General features: G+C 38.9%; 1 protein-coding gene across 3 annotated transcripts in view; it reads left to right on the top strand.

Moving 5' to 3' along the window:
• The window catches only part of zbtb20 (zinc finger and BTB domain containing 20), a 341,450-nt gene that overhangs the window by 229,362 nt on the left and 87,187 nt on the right, over positions 1-24,901 (top strand). Inside the window, exon 1 of one of the 3 annotated variants that reach the window (XM_073045599.1) lies at positions 6,955-7,089. The exons of the other annotated variants lie outside the window; for them this stretch is intronic. The gene's annotated coding sequence lies outside the window, so the exon portion shown is untranslated. Of the gene's footprint in view, positions 1-6,954; positions 7,090-24,901 lie in introns of those variants that run through there. 3 annotated transcript variants of the gene reach the window in all.

Genomic DNA, 24,901 nt, shown 5'->3' with positions numbered 1-24,901 from the left:
GGTGGGGAGATTAAATAAGGGGCAGATTGTCCAATCCTACATAAAGCATAAAGGGTTAAAATACTTTCATTTTTATATTGTAACCTTAAAATCAGGCTGACCTGATTCACCCTCCTCCCACCACCTACTCCATATCTTCCTTTGTCCTTTTCGCTCACCTGAGACATCATGGCCTTGCAGCTGCTTTTCCTTGAGTGACATTTGCCATGTGAGAGACTTGCAGATCTAATTGCAACCAAGTGAAGTCCTTGATGTTTACAGATGGACTCCAGTAGGGCTCTTCTGGAAATGTTGATCATCCACACATATTTGTGGCTGTAATATTTTTTTTAAAAAGTCATCATGGATGTGTGTTCCCACAGTAACATTGTGTTCATATTTTTTTTCAACACAGTGTAAGTAATTTACAGATAAATTCAATTATATATGGCTGACTGCTAATCTTTTGCTTCTATGGTCGTGTTAACTTACAAATAGTGAATTTTGGGGCCCTGTCTGACAATAGCCCACTGAAAAAGCATTTTAATTAATGCACAAGTTGGTAATGAATCTAATCTGCTTTCAGTCTCTAAGACATACAATATTTTTAGCAGTTACTTTCTTAGTTCTGAATTGTTTGGTCCTCAAAATGTGGGCTATGCTCCAAATTCAATTCTTAACCATCTGTTGCCTGCAGCTCAAATGGCTCTTGTATGCATGTTTGCTTCAAAAGTGATGTTAATTTTTGATTAGGAGGCTAAATGTTTAAACACAGGTTTATAGTGACTAAAATATTTATTTCAACATGGCAGGTGTAAAATCAAGTTTTGTAGCACGTGTGTTTGACTGTGATGTGTGGCATCCGCACACATTTGTGGTGTGAATTGCACCAGATGCCATGTTGCTGAAGGCGTGAGTGTGTGCACAGCTAATGCCCTTCAGAAGTATGCAAAACAAGCAGGTCATGATGCCAGTCAGCCTACAACACGAATAACAGCACTGCTTGTTGTGGAGCTCTGCTGAACACCTTTGCTTAATCTTACACAGATGAATGTGAATTCAGCTGCAACCCCAGCAGTATAATTTAAAATGATTGTTACTGATTTAATTTCTTCTGATTTTTGCAATGATCCTTTAATGTGGTGGGTGTCTTGACTTTAATACATGCACATAAAGTGTTTGAAAACATGGATTCTTAGTACAATTGAAAAAGCACTTGGACTGGTAAATAGTGGGATGAGACTTAGAGGGATAAGGGCTGAACACAGGAAATCGGGACAAGTTAAGTAGATGATGTGGTCAGCAAGGACTGGTTGGGCAAGGGGTCCAGCTTCATGTTGCATTGCTGTATGATTCTTTGATGTGTAGCCATTCTCCTTGAAGAACAATATAACTGTGAAAATAATCAGAGTCCAAAGCATAGAAAGCTGTAAGACGAGGGAGAACTAATGGAGAAATAAGCAGACTCAACAAGAAACTGGATTTGCTCAAAGTCCCATATAGGAATGTCTTCGATGTAAAATATCAACTTCTACAATCTTAACTGTAGCCACAAGGCAGGCAAGAGCTAGAATACCAGTAACTGTCAAAGTGACCAGTCATTAATGTATATCAATATGTGGGCTCCTTGCAGGCCACATATCAATATGCCATCCATTTTTTATGTAAGGAAGTACATTGCTGCTTTCTCTTCCAAGACATCTATGCATTGTTTTGCTTTAATCTAGAGATATTTGGCATGCAACACTGGGAAGGCTATTCATTCCTTTTGATACAAGTCACCATAGGATTCAAGATTTTTTAGTGAGCAGGGTGGGTGGGATTTGTCATGCTATTGCTGGCCATTTTGTGGCACCTTTCTGTATATATGCCCTTGATGGTGGGTAGGCTGGTGCCAATAATGTGTTGGTTTGTTTTGGCTACCCGTTGTAGAGCCTTCCTGTCTGCTGCGGTGCAGTTTCCATGCCATGTGGTGATACAGTATATCAGTATGCTTTCTACTGCGCATTTGTAGATCGTGAGTGTTGATGTGTATAGTCCAGCTCTCTTCAACCTTCTCAGCAGGTAAAGGTGTTGATGAACTTTCTTAATTGTGTAGGATGGGTGCTGGGACCATGAGAGTTTGTACGAGATAAGCACTCCCAAGAGTCTGAAACTGCTTGCAGTTTCCACTGTTATTACACCATGCTATTACAGCTCAGAGTGTCAGAGTTCTGTAAGAAGTTTTAAATTATACTGCTGGGGTTACACCAAAAGGCCCGTTCCACACGCATCTCTAAATAATTTAAATGAATCAATAGATCCAAGGTCTAGATACCGGGAATGAAAGGTTAAATGAGGCAAAATGATGTTGGTGATATGCAGCAATGTTTCGTGGGCAGCTCACAAAACTACTAAATACACAACTTCTGGATTATGATCACTGCAATCTGCAGCCTGTATTTTCCTTTTAAGACATGTATTTCTGAACTGTCTAAATAAACAAGCAATTTTACAATCTGAAGGATTCAGCAAACTTGACTCTTGAGACTGCAGGTAAGGCTATTGCTGGGGTGGATTGCAGGCCAAATTAAAGTGTTGAGGCCTGAGAGCAAAAAACAAACTAGTATTCAGACCACTTCTCCAGGCTAACCAAAATCTCCCAACTGAGCCCATTCTGTCTGCCTAGGACCATGTCAGTTACTCTATATGCCCAGTTTTGGTTTAACTTTGTACTTGTCTGAGTTAAATGTTATCTGCTGTTCCTTTGCTTACTTTCCCAAATGATCCTGGTGTAACCTTGAACCATCAATTTCATGTCCACTATATTTTTAATTTTGGTGTTAAATAAAAAACTACTAATCAGATTTGCTGTTCAATCCCTTGCTTGCTATTCTCAAATTCAGATTATCCTTACAAAGTTTTGCCACTGAAGATCTACAAATTCTGTTCAACATTCCCATCAGAAGAATCTGTGACACTTGTAATGTTTGTAGATGTGTAGTGAATGCTGGGAACTGCAGACAACTGCATGTTCTGGGCTATGATCTCCCAATATATGTTCTAGAATGCATGTCATCACATCTCCTTTAGATGGTATAAACTGGCTTTATGTTGTCTTAGCTTTCTTTAAGCAGTCCTAACTGGCTTTTGACATCATAATTCAGGAAATTGCAAATGGTTGTCATTTAAATTAGTGGATAAGAATGAAATTCATGTGCTACCTGCATTGGAAACAGTAAGCATTGACAAATCATGCATGGTATTCCCAATCGCTGTTTTTAAAGTGTTTTCCAGTTTTACCCCCAGAATAATTTCTTGATGTTGAGGCAATTGCTTAAGAAAATACGTACAACACATGGTGTTCTAGGTCTTTTGTTTGGTATGTCCTTTTTAAGCGACTGCTGATATCTCAGATTAAATTCAAACAGATCACTTGAACAACATTTTGTGTATCAGAAGACACATTCCAGTGTTTCAAATTTACCAAGATCAAATGGATGCCATTCATCTCATTTGCAAAAAAAAGAATGTTAATATCAGAAGTATGATGATATTTTTTAAAAATTTTGTTTGTCATTTGTCTCTACTAAGTAATTACTATAGATATTTGCCTCATAATCTATATCCATGTGCACATTCCTAATCTTTCTGAGCCTTTCACTACTGTAGATGAATTCAAGTTAAATATTAAAAGTAATCTATCTCCGGTAGACTTCTGACCTTGATTTGGGAGGAAAGACAATGTTGGTGTTGTTTTTCTTTGATACTGATTAAAGTTTTAAAAGTAAAGAGATTGAGTAAAAATTAGGACTATTTATTAGAATGTTTTGTTTGCCAGTTCACAGTGGGATCACAAGCTGGTTGATTTCAAATTTTGACTACAGGATGGTGTAAACTGCAAAGATTGTTAATCTTGTTCCTTGAGGAAAAAATAGCAATTTTCTCAGGTACAGTAGGTTTGTGATTCCTCTATACAGGATAGAAGACGAGAGGAGGAGTGAGAACTTCAGTGAGGTTGCTTACCAAAACAAATCAGCAAATGCAGGGAGTTGTCCTCATATCAGCAACATGAGTACAAGCCAATCAAAAACAGATTGTTCACAAGCATTTCTGTTACAAGAACTTTTATACTAGTAATAATTAATAACCATAGAGCACTTTTCACGCAGATGTAGTTCGAAGTGGTTTATATTGGGATAACAGTACATACATGAAAATAAAAGGCACAAAGATGCTACAGCTATATAAGACCTTGGTCAGACCACACTTGGAGCATTGTTAAAACACAAAATGCTGGCAGAACTCAGCAGGCCAGACAGCATCTATGGGAGGAGGCAGTGACGACGTTTCGGGCCGAAACCCTTCATCACCCTCCTGATGAGAGGCATTGATCATGTGGATATCCAGAGGCTTTTTCCCAGGGCTGAAATGGCTAACATGAGAGGGCATAGTTTTAAGGTGCTTGGAAGTAGGTACAAGGGGAATACCAGAGGTAAGTTTTTCACACAGAGTGATGCAGTGCCGACAACAGTGGTGGTGGATACAATAGGGTCTTTTAAGAGATTCTTGGATAGGTACATGGAGCTTAGAAAAGTAGAGGGTTATGCAGTAGGTGATTCTACACAGTTTCTAGAGTAGGTTACATGGTTGGCACAGGGTTGTGGGCCGAAGGGCCTGTAATGTGCTGTAGTTTTCTATGTTCTAAAAGTAAGATTAAATAAATAAGTTTTGAGCTGACGTTTAAAAGTGCCAACTGAATCTGAGACATCCCTGAGGTATTGAATTCCACACTTAGGAGCATAGTTCAAAAAAGCAGACTTGCCAATTAATCTTTTGAGGGAGATTGTTTAAATTTAAAAGACTGGTGGAAGACCTGGGAGCTCAAGCAGGATTATAAAATGAAAATGATTCTGTGATGTACTTTGTTCCAAGACCATTAGGAGCATTAAAACAAGTAAGGGAACTTTAAAATCAATTCTAAAAAATACAGGAAACCAATGAGGAATAGCTAGTACAGAGGTGATGTTCTCTCATCCTGGTTTTGCTTAAAGGTCTAGTAGCAGCATTCCAAATGATTTGAAGTTTGTCAATAGATTTCTCTGGTAGCCCAGAAAAAATGCATTGCCATAATCTAGTCTTTCCAATATAGAGGTGTGAATTAGTTTTTCAGCATCATTATTTGACAGAAACAAATGTTCCTTTGCAATATTTCTAAAGTGTAGAAATGCTGCTCTGGTCACTTTCTTTAGGTGGGATTTATTATTCAAATCTGAATCAAGGATAGCATCTAGGTTAGTTACTTCTGATTTTACGAGCGGAGCCAAGCTCCAGTCCTGCTGAAGGGTCTCGGCCCAAAATGTCGACTGTACTCCTTTCCTTCGGTGTTGCCATGCCTGCTGAGTTTCTCCAGCATTTTATGTGTATTGTTTTTATCAAAAAGTTTATCTCTTTTGGCTTTGGGACCAACCAGAAGTATTTCAGTTTTATCTTCACTTAGTTTCAGGAAGTTAGATTGCTCGTCCATTTGTTTATTGCAGCCACACCATGAGTCAGAGAAGACAGGGTGTTATCATCAGGCTGAATTGAGAGATACACAATTGTGTGTCATCTGCACAACTGTGGAAATCAAGTTTATGCTCTCTATTGGTGTTTCCTAAGGTGAACAAGTATAAGGAAAGGAGTAGGGAACTAAGGCATTTTCCCTGAGTAACACCAAAAGGTGCATTGTATCCCTTAGAAAATTGGTTTCTAAGACAGACAAAGAAAATTCTCTCTCAGATATATGAACAAAATCAATTAGGGGCAGTTCTAGAGAAGCCAACCAAGTTCTCAAGCCAATTTGGGAGAATGTTGCAGTCAACTGTGCCGAAGGCAGCACTTGGATCTAAAATAATTAGAACTGAGCCTCTGTTGATATCAGTGCTGAGCCTAATATTGCTGACAATTTTGGTGATGGCAATTTCCATGCTATGGTTTGCTCTAAAATTTGACTGAAAGTTTTCTAAAATAGTGTTCTCATTCAGAAAGTTGTTGAGTTGGTTGAAAGTAACTTCCTCAAGAGTCTTGCCCAGGAAGGGAAGATTTAATATAGGTCTTTAATGAACTAGTACCACACTATCAAGGGTTGCCTGTTTAAGTAGAGGTTTGACAGCTACAGTAAAAATAAGAAGTAACAAAATCATAGTTATATTTTGGTTTATTACAAGAACATTTATTTCAGATTGAGCAAAGAATATTTAAAATTCAGTCTTCTGTGTGATGAATTTTCATGGCAGTATTTTTAAAACTGTTTTGCTCCTGGTAGTTCTATACTACAAGCATTCTAAATACATATAATATTTTATGTCCACAGAACAATGTTTTGTTGAAACATAGCCAGATTATGAATGAAAACTTTGCATCTTGATACATGAGATGGATTTATACCTTAATATTATTAGTGACAGATTTATCCACTTAAAACTATTACAGGATTTGCCCAAAAGTTTCAACTTTAAAAAAACTGAAGCTTCATCTGTGTCTGACTTCAATACTATATTGTTTGAGCAACTTTTATATTTTACTTTTATTAAATTTTTAATTACTTGTCTGAAATCTGTACTGACAAATTTATGCTGTATTTGGTATTATTAGTTTGATTTTTTTTTGCCACAGTCATCTTCAATAGCTCAGCCAGCACAGAGTTTAATTTTTTACTTGGAGGGTCACTGAAAAATCCTTGAGATTTGATTGTTTCTCTGCTACACAGCTAATTAAACTGAGGATGATTAACCTGACTTGCGGTGTCGCTCTTGATTCAGTATTACGTGGACTGTGTGTAGATTACAGCATGGTACACTGATGTGCATTGTGTCTGGTTTTGAAACTGCAGACTGACCCAATACCTCTTGGGAGTATTGATAGAGTAGAGAGCAGCACATGGAAAAAAGAGAAGGGGGATGGGGATCAATACCAGTCCCAAGGAGCACTGAAGCCATTTTTCAGGAATATTCTCTCAGAAGCAAGGGAGGAAAATCAACAAAAGATCTACAGCTGGATTTGATGAATTTGAGGGAAATGGCCCTTGTCTCGGAAACCAACACTTGGCTTATTAATATGCACAGCAGGTAGACGCCAGCTAAACATGTGGTATGTTGTAACTAAAATTGAAATGGCTGTGGGGGTGGTTTGTAATGTCTTTGTGATCAAACTAGGAGTTCACCTGAGTGTGTCTAGCAGGTGGCTACGTTGAGAATAAAAGTATCCGCTTTTATTAAAATTTAATAATTATGTACTGTAAATACGCAGATGCTTAATTTTTGAAGCCTAGTACTGGGTAATGCATGGATTGTTGCCAGGCTGGAAAGACAGAAGTATTTAACATTTGTTCCAGTGATCAGTGCAAAGCAGTGTATGGATCTGCTGCACAGCCATGATGTAAGCCGATAGCTGACTGTATTGAATTCTTTCTGTGGTGACCTGCGTACAACGTACATACATAAAAAGCTCTTTGAACAGAGGTACACTGGGTCTTTCATCTTAACCAAACTAGTTGGCTCTTGGCTCAGCTTCTTGCAGTATTGAATGTCATATGACTTTATAACTTGAACTTGTTTATACAGAAGCGCTTCATTTGTTTTAAAAGGATTTTGCTAAAGGGAAATGAAGTGCCTGTTAGTTTCTGGGAAGAAAGAGTATTACTATCTTTTCAAACTGCACATCTAGACCAATAATGTGAATAGACTAGATTTTCAAAATGTCCACCAGATAAGTGTCATTATTTTCATCAAGGCCTGGATAGATTTAAGTCAAACCTTTTTAACTCCCCTAGGGATGTGTCCATTTTATATGTATTTGATAGCCACAAAGCATTAACTAATAGATAAATCCAACTTCAGCTAGCTTCAGACTTCAACAAGAGTTCATTTCAGCTTTTCAAAAATCAAATCATTGATTACCAGTTTCATATTCTGTTATTAAAGGACAAGCAATATATCTCTACCAAATTCATAATTTTATGATGCATTTAGCTTGGGGAATTGCTTATTAAAGCACAATGAGTTTTAAATGTCATCCTGAGTATAGCAGAAATGTTTGACTCATTATGACGTGATTAATTTAGTAACCTTTCTGAAAATATGTAAACTGTATTAAAACAATTTTTCAATATGTTGCTTTCCCAAATTTTTCAAAATAATATTACAGAGCAATACATACCTTTGGCAATTATGCAAAAGGTGTGCAAGTCAAAACTAAAGTGACTTTTTTTCATATAAAATGATGGTTTGATTTGACTTTACTGAGAATGAGAGTGGATATAATTTTATGGTTCCGCATAGTTTAACATGTAAACGTTTGCAGAGGAATACTAAATTTCAGCAAAGTTTACATAACTTCATGCCAAAAAATGTATAATATTTAGTTTGTTCAAAGGTGCAGGTGAATTTTATCATGCAAAATAAAGAAAATAGCTGTTGCCTTTTCTGTACTTGATTTCAATTCACTGGAACAAAGTTGCGATTATGCTGCAATAAAGCATAATGGTAAAAATAATCTTGTAATTTTGTTTGAATTGCTTGATTTGCTCATATATGAGATAAAAATACAACTTCTTGAGTTGCAAAATGTCATTCACTGCATTGTTGTGAATTCCTTGTTCACCAGCTTCTGGTATTTCAATTATATATTTGTTATTTTTTATAATGTTGCAGCTGTGGTTTGCTATTAAAATACAGAGTTTGATTACATATGACTGACCTTTTATATATAGGAATTGAAATGCTTAAATTTGGATTCTGATGAATTTAGAGGATCTGCTGAGTTTGATGACATAATTAATCATCAAAGTAAATTTATTATCAAAGTACATGTATGTCACCATATGCAACCCTGAGATTAACTTTCTTGCAGGCATACTCAATTAATCCATAATGGAATCAATGAAAGACTGCAACAACTTGGGATTCAACCAGTGTGCAAAGGACAACAAACTGTGTGAATACAAAAGAAAGAAATTATAATAATAAATAAGCAATATATATTGAGAACATGAGATGAAAAGTCTGTAAGTTGTGGGAAAAATTCAGTGATGGGGCAAGTGAAGTAGAGTGAAGTTATCTCCTTTGGTTCAAGACCATGATGATTGAGGGGTAATAACTGTTCCTGAAACTGGTGATGTGAGTCCTGAGGCTCCTGTATCTCCTTCCTGATGGCAGCAGCAAGAAGAGAGCATGACCTAGGTGTTGTGTGTCCCTGGTGATGGATGCTACTTTCCATTCACAAGTTTCTGTGTAGATGTGCTCAGTGGTGGGGAGAGCTTTACCCGTAATGGACGAGGCCATGTCCGCTACTTTTTGTAGGATCTTTCGTTCAAGCGAATTGATGTTTCCATACCAAGCTGTGATGCAGCCAGTCAATATACTCTCTACCTATAGAAGTTTGCCAAAGTTTCAGCTGTCATGTCGAGTTTTTGCAAACTCTTAAGGATGTAGAGCCTCTCCACATCTATTATTCTGGTACCATTCACCCAGATTTTCAATCTCTTCTTGTATGCTGATTCGTCGCCGCCTTTGATTCGGCCTAAGACAGCAAACTTGAAAGTGGCTTTGGAACTATGCTTAGCCACACAATCATAAGTGCGTAGAGCAGGGTATGAAACACATAGCCTTGTGGTGAACTCGCGCTAATGGAGATTGTGGAGGAGAATTTGCTAATCGGAACTCACAGGGGTCTGCATGTGAAAAAATCGAGAATACAATTGCACAGGGAAGTATTTAGGCTAAGGACTTGAAGCTTATTGGTTAGTTTGAGGGGATGGCGATATTGAATGCTGAGCAGTAGTCATAAACAACATCCTAAAATATGAATCTTTGCTGCCCAGCTGTTCCAGGGTTCAGTGAAGAGTCAATCACATCTGCTGAAGGGTCTCGGCCCAAAACGTCGACTGTGCTCTTTTCCATATATATCGTGCCTGGCCTGCTGAGTTCCTCCAGTATTGTGTCTGTGTTGCTTGGATTTTCAGCATCTGCAGATTTTCTCTTGTTTCCAATCTGGGCCATATGCTTTTGGTGGGTTCACCCTCATGAAGGTTGCTGTCATGTTGCCCTAAGACAAATCATAGAGTCCTCTGTTGTTTGCTTTGGCTCTAGAACCTCTAGTCATAGCACTCCGTAATTCCAAGGATATTACAGATATCACCTGAGGTAATACTATTCATAAAATTTCTTTATATGCAGACAATATTTTACTTTTTATTTCCAATATGAATGACTCCATAGCTTCCACTCTTTCTTTATTTTCTCAATTTAGTCGATTCTCAGGTTATAAGTTGAATTTATATAAAAGCGAATTATTTCCTTTAACCAATAAACACCAATCTTCCATTTAAAATTATGACTAATCAGTTTGCTAATCTTGGAATAACTATTACTAAAAATTTTAAACATTTGTATAAAGCTAATTTTATTCCACTACTGAGTTACCTTAAAAGGCTATTTAGTAAATGGTCTCCTCTTTCTTTATCCTTGTTAGGCCGTATTAATTCTATTAAAATGAATGTGTTACCTAAATTCTTATATCTTTTCCAAGCATTGCTTATTTTTATTCGGAAGAGTTTTTTCGACACTTTGGACTCAATTCTGTCTTCTTACATATGGAATAATAAACAACCCCGGCTGAACAAAGTCTTTCTTCAAAGGAAAAATAAAGATGGTGGTCTAGCTTTACCTAATTTCAGATTCTATTACTGGGCAACTAATATAAGGAATATCACATTCTGGTCATATTATATTAAGAGGGACGACTGTCCAACATGGACTTTACTAGAAGCTCAATCGGTTAAAAGTGCCTCAATTATTTCTCTTATTGGATCTTCTCTTCCTTTACCCTTCAGTAAAATTACTGATAACCCAGTTCTTAAACATGCTTTGAGAATCTGGTCGCAATTTAGGAAGTTTTTTTGGTTTGTCTCATTTTTCCCTTTCTAGTCTCATTCTTTGTAATTATTTTTTTCTACCCTCTACTACTGATAAAGTTTTTATAGAATGGAATAGATTGGGTATTCGACAATTTTTGGATTTATTTGTTGATGGGAAATTAGCATCATTTGAGCAGTTGTCCATCAAATTTGGTTTACCCCAAACTCATTTTTATGGTTACCTTCAAATTAGAGATTTTCTGCATTCTCAATTGGCTACCTTTCCTTCAAGTTCAGATAAGAATCTCTTAGATGATATTTTAAATTTGAAACCTTTTTTTGATGGATCAGTCTCTAATATTTATAATAAACTGCTTATGTTTAAACAGCTTTCTTTACATAATATTAGGCAAGCTTGGGAGCATGATCTGAATATGCAAATCTCTGATGAAGATTGGAATGCCATTTTGAAATTAGTGAATAAGTCATCTTTTTGCGCTCGCCATTCTTTGGTACAATTTAAAGTGGTACATAGAGCCTATTTGTCCAAAGAGAAATTATCCTGTTTTTAATCTGATATTTCTCCAACTTGTGACAAATGTAATTCAGCCAATGCTTTGTGAATTCATATGTTTTGGTTATGTCCCAGCTTAGAAAAATTTTGGAAAGATGTATTTTCTACTTTTTCTCAACTTTTTAACACTAACTTTGAACCTAATCCTCTCACTGCTCTCTTTGGTATTCTCGGAACTCAGGATATAACTTTAACTCCCTCAGACTTGTATGTTCTAGCTTTTATCTCACTTAGGGCGAGAAGACCGATTTTGCTTAAATGGAAAGAAGCAGTCTCTCCTACTCATATGCAGTGGTTAGAAGACATTATGACTCATCTTAGTTTGGAGAAGATTTGGTGTTCTATTTCTAATTCAGTACAGTACTTTTATATGACATGGGGTTCTTTTATGAACTACTACTCTAACTTGTGAAGGTTTTTTTTTCCTACATAGATGTTATTAATTATGTTATTCTTTGTTAACAACTCAGCGACACTTTTTTAAAAAATATTTTTTTCCTTGTTCTTACCCATTGGCTTTCTTGGTAGGGGCTAGATTTTTTTAGATATATATAAAATTCCTAATGAATATGCTTTATAAATTTGCAGTATTAGTAATCATTACCGGAGTACTATATACACGTATGTTACTTAGTCCTATACAGTTCAATTTTTCTATTGTCTGTATTCTGTTAGTAATTTTTTATATATATATACTCTCTATTTGTTATATATTCTTGTATATATTAATAAAAATATTGGAAGAGACAAATCATAGGATCTTCAGGGGCTGTTGGAGTTTGTGATGGTTCTTGCATTCTTTAATGGTCAAAGTGAGTTTAGAAGACATTGAGTTCATTTAGAAGCAAAGGCCTGTTGTTGCCTTTGTTTCTTCATTTTACTTTATAAGATTTTATAACATTCAACCCCTACCATAACTGTTGAGTATCCTTCAGTGATTCAAGTTTAGTCCGAAATTGCCTCTATGCCCATGAGATAGCTGTGCAGAGATCATACCTGGATCTCTTGTAACATTCTTGGTCACCAGACTTGACCACCTCTGATCTGATCCTCAGCAGATGTGCATCTCATGGTTCATCCATAGCTTCTGATTGGGGAAAATGGTTTTGTGGAGACACGCTCGTCTACAATATTTTTATGAAGTCTGTGACAACCATGGTGTCTTCATTCTGATCCATAGATGAGTCGTTGAACATGGCCCAGGCCACTGATTCAAAGCAATTCAATAGGTGCTCCACAACCATCTCTTTGCTATCCTAATCTCTCGAGCTTTACAAAGAAAGTGCACTTATACAATTTATGAGATGATGTTTCTATTTATCTTGCTTGACTCTTTTAGATCCATGTCTATGATGCACAACTTTTTTTTGTGTCAGATTGACGATCCAGGCTATTTCTGAGGGACATCATGTATATTTGTAAATTGTAAACTTCTCATTGCTACCTTTGCTTCTGCAATCTGATGTTGGACTCTCCATGTAAAGCGATAGTGGAGCAAGAGTTTCTGACAGTTTCTTACCCAGCTTTGCTCAAAATATTTTAATTAATGTTTTGCACATTTTATCTTCTAAATATTTTAAGTTTAACAATTTAGCACCATAAGTATTCTTTAATGACATGTGACTGTGGCTTAAGTGCCTTCAGAAACTTTGTGTTACATGCTAGCCTTGCTATAAGGGGCCACAATGATCAGGAGCATTCTTTCGGATTTGGTGTATTAAGTTGGACTGTATGTCTTGTAAGTGTATTAGAGATGGCTGTTCTGCATTGTGCCTTCCAGTACAGTAGGAGATACAAAAACCTAGTGATATTTTGTGTATACATATATTAACATTATAGCAATTTTCAGAGTGAGTATATACAGTGCTTATAAAAAGTAATCACCCACCCCACCCCCCGAAAGTTTTCATGCTTTATTGTTTTACAACATTGAATCACAGTGGATTTAATTTGGCTTTTTTGACACTGTTCAACAGAAAAAGACTCTTTTGTGTCAACATAAAAACAGATCTCTACAGTGATCTAAATTAATTACAAATATAAAACAAAATAATTGAGTGCATAAGTATTCACTCCCCCACCCCCCACCCCCATTAATATGACACGTCAAATCATCACTGGTGCAGCCAATCGGTCTTAGAAGTCATACAATTAGTTAAATGGAGATCTGTTTTGGAGACCTGTGTGCAGTCGAGGTATTTCAATTGACTGTAGTAAAAATACACCTGTATCTAGAAGGTCCAAATGCTGGTGAGTCAGTATCCTGGCAAAGACTACACCATGAAGAACAAGAGAACCCTTCTAGCAACTCTGCAAAAAGGTTATTGAAAAGCACAAGTCGGGAGATGGATACAAAAAAATTTCCAATTTACTGAATATCCAGTGGAGTACAGTTAAGTCCACCATCAAGAAATGGAAATAATATGGCACAGCTGTAAGTCTGCCCAGAGCGGGCCATCCTGACCATGCAAAAAGGGAACTAGTAAGGGAGGTCACCAAGAGTGGTTACAAGCTTCAGTGATTGAGATGGGAGAGACTGCACATACAACAACTGTTGCCATGGTGCGTCACCAGTCTCATTTTTATGGGAGAGTGGCAAAGAGAAAGCCACTAGGACCTCCCTTGGAAGTGTTATTAACTGGGTGTATGACCTTCCTGGGAATGCAGTGGAATCTTTTAGATGAAGGAAGAGCACCCCAAAATTTGAGCTAATCCACTCTCAGCCAGAGCAAAGCAATTTGGGATCACACCATCCAAAAAGTCAAGCTGATCACACTTGCTGTGTGTCCTAGATCCATTAAGTATTAATATGTGATTGCATAATGAGTTGGTCATTGACTTTTTAAATTGTTCTTTTTGAAAATGTGAAGAAATATTAAATCTAAAAGGACATTTATTTTCAAGATAGATTTATAGACAAGCAGACACATAAGACTATTTCTGTAATAGGTCCCTTTAATTTTCCTGTTAAGACGTAATTTGTAATTAATTGTGTTCAGTGCTTTTGTCCTTTAGACATTTATATATTACTTCCTAATTTAAACAGTATTTTTTTCAATGCAGTTCCTTTTGAAATTGAATGACCTGAAGGTCCCTTGTGAAAGTAGGGCCATTGCAGATCTTTTAAACTTTCAACACTTATGAAATTAGAAAATATTTTTAAACCCGATAATGTGTAATGCTTATAGTGCCACAGACCAGCTTGCTTACTTAGCTATTGTTGGGCTCTGGGAGTTGCTGCCAAGTTGTCATTTGGCAATCACTTTCTGATTTGATGAATATTTGTGCGTCAATGAGTTGAGCTGGTACTTTCTGTCATGTCCATGTTGATTTTAGTTTAGCTTTTCATCTGGCTGAAAGAAGTGATTTCAATGAATGTAAGCGGTTTCTTTGGAAAATGTTCCCACTTTTGGGATAGAATTTGAAACTTGGAGATCTACATCAAACAGCTTTAAGTTTAGAATTGGTTTAGAATTTAACCATAGAATAGGGTGAAAATAATATGGAAAAAATAAAATTAAAATCAAGTTTAATTATAAAAAAAAGGATTTTAAATTTACTATGTAAAATTTTGATTAGATTTCTTTGTAAGTTCAGGTTTATGTTTTGACAATAATATTTTAAATTATTAATATTGTCATACTGATAACTCTATTGTGGCAGTACATGGCTTGAAAAGCAATTGGTTTACATGAGAGGATTACTTTTCATAAGCTGTTGGTAGATATGTGGTTAATATTACTTTCACAGCTTCCAAGTGGTCTAGTTATAAGGATAGGCTGATATGGCTAATTAAATGGTCACTTTGAATGTTATTTCAGTATTCCCAATTCTTGCTGTGATCAGTGATGATTTGCAATAACTTGTATTGCTGTTGCAAATAACATTTGCAGAAAAAAAACCTGCAGCAACCAAAGTGCAACAAATGTTTTGTTTGACCAAGTGCTCCAAGGTTTCACTAGCCTTCCACAATGCTCATAGCCATTGACACATTAAAATTAAGCCAATGGGCCTGGGAATTTATTCACATTACCTTTCCCATGCTTGAGATATTTAGCCATCTATTAAAACAGCCTCTCCCAAAATAAGGATCATATTCTAACGCTGATGTGAATGCACTGTCCATAACGTAGCTAAAGAAAATCACATTGGCTGCAGGAGGGCCTGCTGGTAGAATTCCAAGCTCTTAAATCCTGTATATAAATTTAGGATTCCTGCTCTCCATCTCTGAACACCACATAATTGTGCTATTGTTAAGAGATCATATAGAGATTATTTTCAAATTTCACTATTCCTGTCTGCAGATTGAATTTGAGGTATTTTTGACACATCACTAAGAAGTTTGTACAGAGGTTTACCAGATCTTGCACTGATGTGCTGTTTTCATCAGTCTGACTGTGGATAAGGATGGTTTGCTTTTGAGGGCGAGGTGCACAGTCAACATCGTTAAATGTTTCTGCTGTGACTCCTTTCAAGTCACGATTGGCAGGTTAATTGGGTACTGTAAAGTGTTTGGGTGAAGCCAAGGGAAGTTGATAAGAATCTGTGAAGAATAACACTGGGATTAATGTAGAATTAGTGTAATTAATGGTACCATAGATTACATTGTCCGAAATCCAAAGAAGTCATCCACCTCTTTTCTGTTATACCTGTCAACCAGAATTAGTGACCAGATGCAATGCATGGCCATAATAAGAGCCATATTCAGTGGATTCCGGTTAATTAGGACACCTCAGGGCTAGTACATTTTAACACAATTAAGCAGCTGTTCCAATTAGCTAGTGTTATGGAGATAGATAAAAATGTATAGACAAACTGAATAACAAATTATGCTTTTAAGTGAAATACAGAACAAATTAGGGCACTATTAATACTATTGCAGTAAAACCACAAGACATAGGAGCAGAAAAGGCCATTCAACCTGTCGAGTCAGCTCCACCATTCCATCATGACGGATTTATTATACCTCTCAACGTCATTATCCTGCCTTTTCCATGTAACCTTTGACATCCTGATTAATCCAGAACCGATCATCTTCTGCCTTAAATATACCCAATGACTTGCCCTGCATAGTCATCTGTAACAATGACTTCCACAGATTCACCACCCAGTGACTAAAGAAATTTTCATCATCTCTGTTCTAAATGGAGGTTCCTCTATTCTGAGGATGTGCCCTCTGGTCCTGGATTCCCACTCTAGGAAACATCCTCTCCACATCCATGATATTTAGGCCTTTTAATATTCATTAGCTTTCAATGAGATTTTCCCCCTCCCATTCTTCTAAACTCCAGTGAGTGCAGGCCCAGATCCATCAATTACTCCTCAGATGTTACCCCTTTCATTCATGAACCTCCTCTGGACCCTCCCTAATGCCAGCACATCTCCTCTTCTATAAGGGAACCAAAGCTGTTTATAGTACTCCAAGTGTCGTCTGTCCAATGCCTCATAAAGCCTCAGCATTACATCCTTGCGTTTGTATTCTAGTTTTCTTGAAATAATTGCATTTGCCTTCTTTACCATGGATTCAACGTACAAGTTAACTTTTAGAGAATCCTGCATGAAAACTCTCAAGTTCCTCTGCACCTCTGATTTATTTAAAATCTTCTCCCTATTTAGAGAATAGTTCTCACCTTTATTTCCTCTAAAGTGCAGAATCATGCACTTACCTACACTATATTTTCTTACACCTGCCATTTCTTTGTCCATTCTCCCAATCTTTTGGAATAAGAATCAAAATCAGGTTTATTATTGCTGGCATGTGTCATCAAATTTGTTAACTTAGCAGCAGCAGTTCAATGCAATACATAATACAGAAGGAAAAAATAAATAAGTAAACTAATTACAGTATATATATTGACAGATTAAAACAGAAATGGTATATATTAAAAAAGTGAGGTAGTGTTCATGGATTCAATGTCAATTTAAGAATCGGATGGCAGAGAGGAGGAAGCTGTTCTTGAATCACTGGATGTGTGCCTTCAGGCTTCTATACCTCCTACCTGATGGTAACAGTGAGAAAAGGGCATGCCCTGGGTGCTGGGGGTCCTTAATAATGGATGCTACCTTTCTGAGACACCGCTTCTTGAAGACATCCTAGGTACTTTGTAGGCTAGTACCCAAGATGGAGCTGACTAAATTTATGACCCTCTGCAGCTTCTTTTAGTCCTGTGCAGTAGCCCCCTTCCTCACTGCCTCCCCCCCCCCCCCCCACCATACCAGACAGTGATGCAGCCTGTCAGGATTTTTGTTGATGTACCAAATTTCTTCAAACTCCTAATGAAGTATAGTCACTGTCTTGCCTTCCTTATAGCTGTGTTGATATGTTGGGACCAGGTTAGATCCTCAGGACACCCAGGAACTTGAAACTGCAGACTCTCTCCACTTCTGATCCCTCAATGCGATTTAGTATGTGTTCCTTTGTCTTACCCTTCCTTAATTCCACAATCAGCTCTTTTGCCGTACTGACATTGAGTGCAAAGTTGTTGCTGCAACACCACTAGTTAGTATGTCTCACTCCTGTATACCCTTTTGTCTCCATCTGAGATTCTACCAACAATGGTTGTATCATCACCAAATTTATAGATTGTATTTGAGCTATGCCTAGCCACACAGTCATGGTCCTTCCAAAGATACACTGCTTCCTTAACACTACCCGCCCTTCTACTTATCTTTATATCATCTACAAGCTTGGTCACAAAGCTATCAATTCCTTTATTCACATCATTGGTATCTAACATGAAAAGAAGCAGTCTCAACACCTACCCCCTGTGGACACTCCACTAGCCATAGGCAACCAACCAAAAAGGCCTCCTTAATTTTCATTAGTTGCCTCCTGCCAGTCAGCGAATCTTCTATCCATGCTAGTATCTCTCCTGTAATACCATGGGCTCTTATCTTGTTAAGCAGCCTCATGTGCTCATTAAGCAACATCCACTGACTCTCCTTTGTCTATCCTGCCTGTTATTTCCTCAAATAATTCTAACAGATTTATCAGGCAAGATTTCCCCAAAAGGAAACCATGCTGATGCTGGCCTATTTTGTCATGTGCCTCCAAGTACCCTGAAACCTCATCCTTAATAATGGACTCCAACATCTTCCCAACCACTGAGGTCAGCCTATAATTTCCTTTCTTCTGCGCCCCTTCCTTCTTAAAGAATGGAGTGACATTTGCAAATTTCCAGTCCTCCAGAACCATTCCAAAATCTATTTATTCTTGAAAGATCATTATCAGTACCTTCATAATCTCTTCAGTGCCTCTTTCATAACCTTGGGGTGTAGTCTATCTGGTCCAGGTGTCTTATCTACCTTCAGACTTTTCAGCTTCCCAAGCACCTTCTTCATAATAGCGGCAACTTCACATATTTCTGCCCCAGACACACTCACATTTCTGACATTCTGTTAGTATCTTCCACAGTGAAGGTTGCCACAAAATATTTAATACATTCATCTTTTTTTTTGTTCCCCCATTACTACCTCTCCATTGTAATTTTCCAGTGCTTGATATAGACTCTTGTCTCTCTTTTACTCTGAACATATACCTAAACATGCTTTTTGTATCCTCTTTTATATTATTGACTAACTTTCCTTCATTTTTAATCTTTTCTCTCTTTCTGGCTTGTTTTAGTTGCCTTCTGTTAGTTTTCAAAAGTCTTCCAATTGTCTACCTTCCCACTATGCCTTCTGTATTGCTGGACCTGTCCTGGACCCATCATATAAATATAATTGCAAAGAAAGCACATCAGCACCTCAACTTCCTCAGAAGTCTCAAAAAACCTTGGCAAACTTCTATAGATGTGTGGTGGAAAATGTTCTGACTGGCTACATTATGGCTGTTTTGGGAACACCAATGCCTTTCAGTGGAAAATCCTACAGAACATAGTAGGTTCCGCCCAGTACAACATGAGTAAAACCCACCCAACCATTAAGCACATCTACATGAAATGTCATAGAAAAGCAGCAACCATCATCAAAGATCCTCACCACCCAGTCCATGCTCTTTTCTCGCTGCTGCCATCAGGTAGAATGTACAAGCGCCTCAGGACTCACATTATCAGTTCAAGAGCGGTTACTATCTCACAACCATAAGGTTCTTGAACAAAAGTGGATAACTACAGACATTCTATTTCTGGTATTCCCATGACTAATGGTCTCATTTTAAGGACTTTATCTTGTTACTTCATGCTTTCTATTTATTTATATTTGTATTTACACAGTTTGTTATTCATTGAGCCTGTTTATAGTTACTTTTTTATAGACTTGATAAATATGCCCTCAGAAAAAAGAATCTCAGGGTTGTATGTGGTGACATGTATTCACCCTGATAATGAATTTTCCTTTGAACTTTTATGCTGCCTTTGACTTTTCTTGTCAGCCACGATTGCCTTATCCTCCTTTTAGAATACCTCTTTGACTTAGGGATGTATTTTTACTGCACCTTCAGAATTGCTCTTGAAACACCAGCCATGGCTGTTCTGCCCTCATCCCTGCCAGTGTTCCCTTCCAAACAACTTTGGCCAGCTCCTCTCTTATGCCTCTAATTCACTTTACTCCATTGTAATACTGATACATCTGATTTTATATTCTCTTCTGAAATTGCAAGGTGAATTCTATCATATTATGATCGCTGTCATCTAAGGATTCCTTTACCTTAAGTTTCCTAATGAAATCTGGGTCATTACATAACACCCAATGCAGAATTGTCAATCCCTAGTGGACTCAATCAGAGCTGCTGAAGTGCATTCCACAAATTTCCTCTCTGATTTTTCCCACTTCCTGCATATTGAAATCCCCCATGACTATCACAACACTGCCCTTTTTATATCCCTTTTCAATTTCCTATTGGCCCACATCCTGCCTCTGTTCAGAAGTCTGTATATAACTCCTATTAGGGTCTTTTTACCCTTCTAGTTTCTTAACTCTACCCACAAGGATTCTAAATCTTTCAATTCTATGTCACTTCTTTCTAAGGATTTGATTTGAATTTTTGCCAAAAGAGTCACCCAAACCCTCTGCCTGCCTGCCTGTCCTTTTGATGCAGTGTGTATCCTTGGATGTTATGTTCCCAACTATGATGTTCCTTCACCATGACGCAACAATGCCCACAGCATCATACCTGCCTATCTCTAATTACATTACAAGATCATTTACCTTACTCTGTATACTGTGAAGAGTTAAATATAACACCATCAGTCCTGTATTCATCACCCGTTTCAATTTTGGCTCCCTGTTACACTTTAACTCAGCCCACTAATTGCAATTTTGTCTTATCATCTGCCTGTCCTTCCTCCCAGTCTCACTACACACTGCATCTAGTTGCATACCAACTGCCTAATCCTCAATCCTATCACTGTGGTTCCCACCGCCCCCCCCCCCCCCCCGACCGTCAAATTAGCTGATTCCCCAACAGCTCTAGCAAACCTGTCTGCAAGGATATTGGTCTCTCTAAGGTTTATGTGTAACTGTCATTTTTGTACAGGTCATAACTTCCCGAGAAAAGATTCTAACAATCCTGAAATCTGAAACTGCAACCTGCACCAATTTTTTTGACACGTATTTACCTGTGCATGTGGCACAGACAGCCATCTCGAGACTACTACCCTAGAAGTCCTGCTTTTGAGCTTTCTGTCTAACTCTCTATATTCTCTCTTCAGGACCTCCTCTCATTTCCTACCTGTGTCATTGATACCAATGCGTACAATGACTTCCAGCTGTCCACCCTCCCTCCCCCTTTAGAATGTCATGAACCCGATCTGAGACATCCCTGATCCTGGCATCTGGGAGGCAACGTATTAAGAACATAAGAAATAGGAGCAGGAGTAGGCCATCTGGCCCATCGAGTCTGCCCCGCCATTCAATAAAATCATGGCTGATCTGTCCATAAACTCAGCTCCATCTACCTGCCTTTTCCCCATATCCCTTAATTCCCTGACTATGTAAAAATCTATCTAACTGTATCTTAAATATATTTAGTGAAGAAGCCTCAACTGCTTCCCTGGGCAGAGAATTCCACAGATTCACCACTCTCTGGGAAAAACAGTTTCTCCTCATCTCCCCTGAATCTTGAGGCAATGTCACCTATCTTAAGCCACTGTATTATCCGGGTGTCTTTTATATCCATAAATTCTTCTAATGATTGAATCCCCTACCGGTACTACATTCCTCCTCTTCTCTCTCCCCCTAGCCTACCCTAGCACCTTCCCTTCTGACCCTTAGAGACAGGCTCAATGCCAGAGATCATGTCACTGCAGCTTCCCCTGTAGGTTATTCTCCCAACAATATACAAGGCAGTGTACTTATTGTTGAGGGGAACAGCCACAGGGGTACACCTGACTGACAGTCAGCCAAGTATCTGCCTCCTGCAACTTGGGGGTGACTACCTGGCTGTAGCTCCTATCTATCACCTCCTTATACATTCCTGTATGAGCCAAAGGTCATTCAGCCGCAGCTCGGTGTACTTCATGCAGATGTAGCTATCAGGGAGAGTGGAGATCTCCCGTAGTTCCCACATCTCACATAAGGAACATACCACTAACTCTGGACCCATTCTCAGTGCATTAGCTGTGTACTAAAAGAAAGAGAAAACGTATTGGAACCTCTGCCTCTGCTTGCCCAAGCCTGTTCTCCCCTAACCTTGTTGAGCCAAAGCCTGGCCACTCTGACAATAACCACTCACATAATGCTGCTCTGCTTACATCTTGCTTATTTTCGTTTACCCCTGCCAAATGCTTAATGAATCGTTATAATTCCAGCCTGCTGAATCGTCCCAAACATCATACTGTGCTACCAGCCAATGACCTCTTGTGCTGATTGCAGGCCACCGTAATATAAAACTGTATTAGTTCCTAATAATTATCAACAGAAGAATTCATCAACACCATATTCTTTTGACTATAAATGAACAAAATCAGTACAGTCACCTAGTGCAGATAATGGACTGCCTTCATACAATGCTGTTGACAATTGCAACCACCAAATCTTCATTTTCATTGTAACATTCATGATGATTGTCAGTACCTTTAAATTCTTCGTAGTTCCTTACTTGTTGAGGTGGTGAAATCATTTCATTTTTACTCCTGGCCATTTTTGGCATACGCAGACCTGAATGCTTGAAACCACAGTGAACAAAACATTTCTGAATTGTCTTACTGCGTATTTCTCACTAGCTATGTGTGACAAAAAAAAAGTGCTTTTTGAACACAAACACATGCAACTGACACAATGTTTGAATGTTTGAAGTACAGTGTTGTGTCTAACAACCATGCAACTGCAAGCTAGTCAGAATCTGTTCAGCACCAGTTAAGCAGCTTAAGTAATTAAAGCCAATCTGACTATTTTATTAGTTTTTGTATTTTAAGAGTTGTCCCAAATAAGATTAACCAAAGACTCAATTAACTGGAATCCACTATAACACAGAACATGATCAATAACCTAGTTCAGTGGCTATTGGAAGTGAGGTCTCCGCCACCAACCTCAGAAATCAAGCCCAGGTCTCGGCTGGAGCAGAGGCCTCCACAACCATGACTCAGTTCACGGACATTGTTTCAGCTGGCAGCCCGGCCCTCCGGGATTAAGTGTCGGCTTTGGGACCCAGCCCGATTGACAGCCGGGGTCCTTGGCAGTTAGAAATGGCAGCAGAGCCTCCCCCATCACTCAGTCTGACCTGGAGTGCCCGACGACACAACCCGCCGACCGATCCCCGCGGGATGCGTCCACCAACCTCAGAGCTGCCAACAACACACTGTATCGATGGAAACCTGGAAAGATGCACTATTTACCAAGGAAGCGTGGGAAAAGAGCTGGGCTGCTGGTCAGATGAAAGCGGAGGTGCTTTAAGGTCCCTCTGCCCACCATCCTACTAGCTAGTGTGGAAGCCATAGAGAACAAGGTGGATGATCTTAAAGGGAGACTCACCTACTGCAGGGAGATGCAGAACTGCTGTGTATTCTATTTCACAGAGACCTGGCTCTCACCTGCCACCCCCAACTGTGCCATCCAACCAGAGGGATTTTTGATCCATCGGATGGACTGCATGGTGTCTTCGGGCAAGACTAAGGGAAGTGGTGTCTGCCTACTGATCAACACTTCGTGGTGCTCGAACACAGTGGCATTGACAAGCTCCTGCAGTCCGGACTTGGAACATCTGTTGGTGAAGTGTCGTTCCTATTATCTGCCATGGGAATTCACCTTGGTCATACTGACAGCGGTCTACATTTCCCCCCAGGCGGACGTGGAGTGTGCTGTGAATACACTGTATGCCAACATCAGTGAACTTGAGACCAGTATCCGGAGGCTTTGCTCATTACAGCCGGGGACTTTAACCAGGCCAACCTCAGAAAAGCGCTGCCAAGGTTATACCAACATGCCTCCTGCTCCACTAGAGGCCCAAATATACTTGACCACCGCTACACAGCAGTCAAGGATGCCTACCATTCCGTCCAATGACCTCACTTCAGAAAATCGGACCATCAGGCTGTACTCCTCCTCCTGGCTTATAAACAGAAACTGAAGCGGGAGGTCACGGTGTCAAAAGTGGTGTCGCGTTGGACAGAGGAAACGGATGAGGTCCTCTGTGACTGCTTTGAATCAGTGGACTGGTTAGTATTCAAGGACTTGGCATCTAACTTCGATGAGTATGCCTCAGCTGTCATGGATTTTATCTGAAAATGCACAGAGGACTGTGTGTCTCGCAAGATGATAGGGGTATTCCCTAACCAGAAACCTTGGATGAATTATGAGGTCCAGTCCCTTTTGAAGGCTAGAGCTGCAGCTTTTAGGTCCGGGGATACTAGTCGCTACACAGAATCCAGGCGTGAACTCCAGAAAGCCATTAAGAGTGCCAAGAGGCAATAGCGAGCCAAGTTGGAAGCCTAGGCTAACCAGAGGGATGCCAGTAGACTATGGCAGGGTCTAAATGAGATCACTGGACGCAAAGAAGAGGCTGGGAGTATCAATAACTGTAGCGCTTCTCTTCCTGACAAACTTAACGTATTCTACGCAAGATTCGAACAGAAGAGGAGCGTCCCGCCCCCTCCGGATGAACCGGACCTGGTGGCATGGAGATTCATCATCACCGAGGAAGACGTTAGAAGAGCCTTCCTGAAGATAAATCCAAGGAAGGCGACGGGCCCAGATGGCGTCCCGAGACAGGTTCTCTGGGCCTGTGCAAGCGAGCTAGCTGGACTGTTTGCTGACATCTTCAACTGCTTCCTGCTTCAGTCTAAAATCTCCTCATGTTTTAAGAAGGCAACAATAATCCCGGTGCTGAAGAAAAGCAAGGTGGCATGCCTGAATGACTACCGACCTGTGGGTCTGATATCAATTGCTATGAAGTACTTCGAGCCATTGGTTATGGCATACATCAACCATTAACCTACCTGTCAACCTCGACGCTTTGCAGTTCACCTACCGGAGCAACAGGTCAACAGCAGATGCCATCTCTCTGGCACTACATTCCTCCTTAGAACACCTGGAGA

The sequence above is a fragment of the Hemitrygon akajei genome, chromosome 5, assembly GCF_048418815.1.
Source record: "Hemitrygon akajei chromosome 5, sHemAka1.3, whole genome shotgun sequence".
Classification (NCBI taxonomy): domain Eukaryota; kingdom Metazoa; phylum Chordata; class Chondrichthyes; order Myliobatiformes; family Dasyatidae; genus Hemitrygon; species Hemitrygon akajei.
This window is presented reverse-complemented; position numbering and strand designations above follow the sequence as displayed.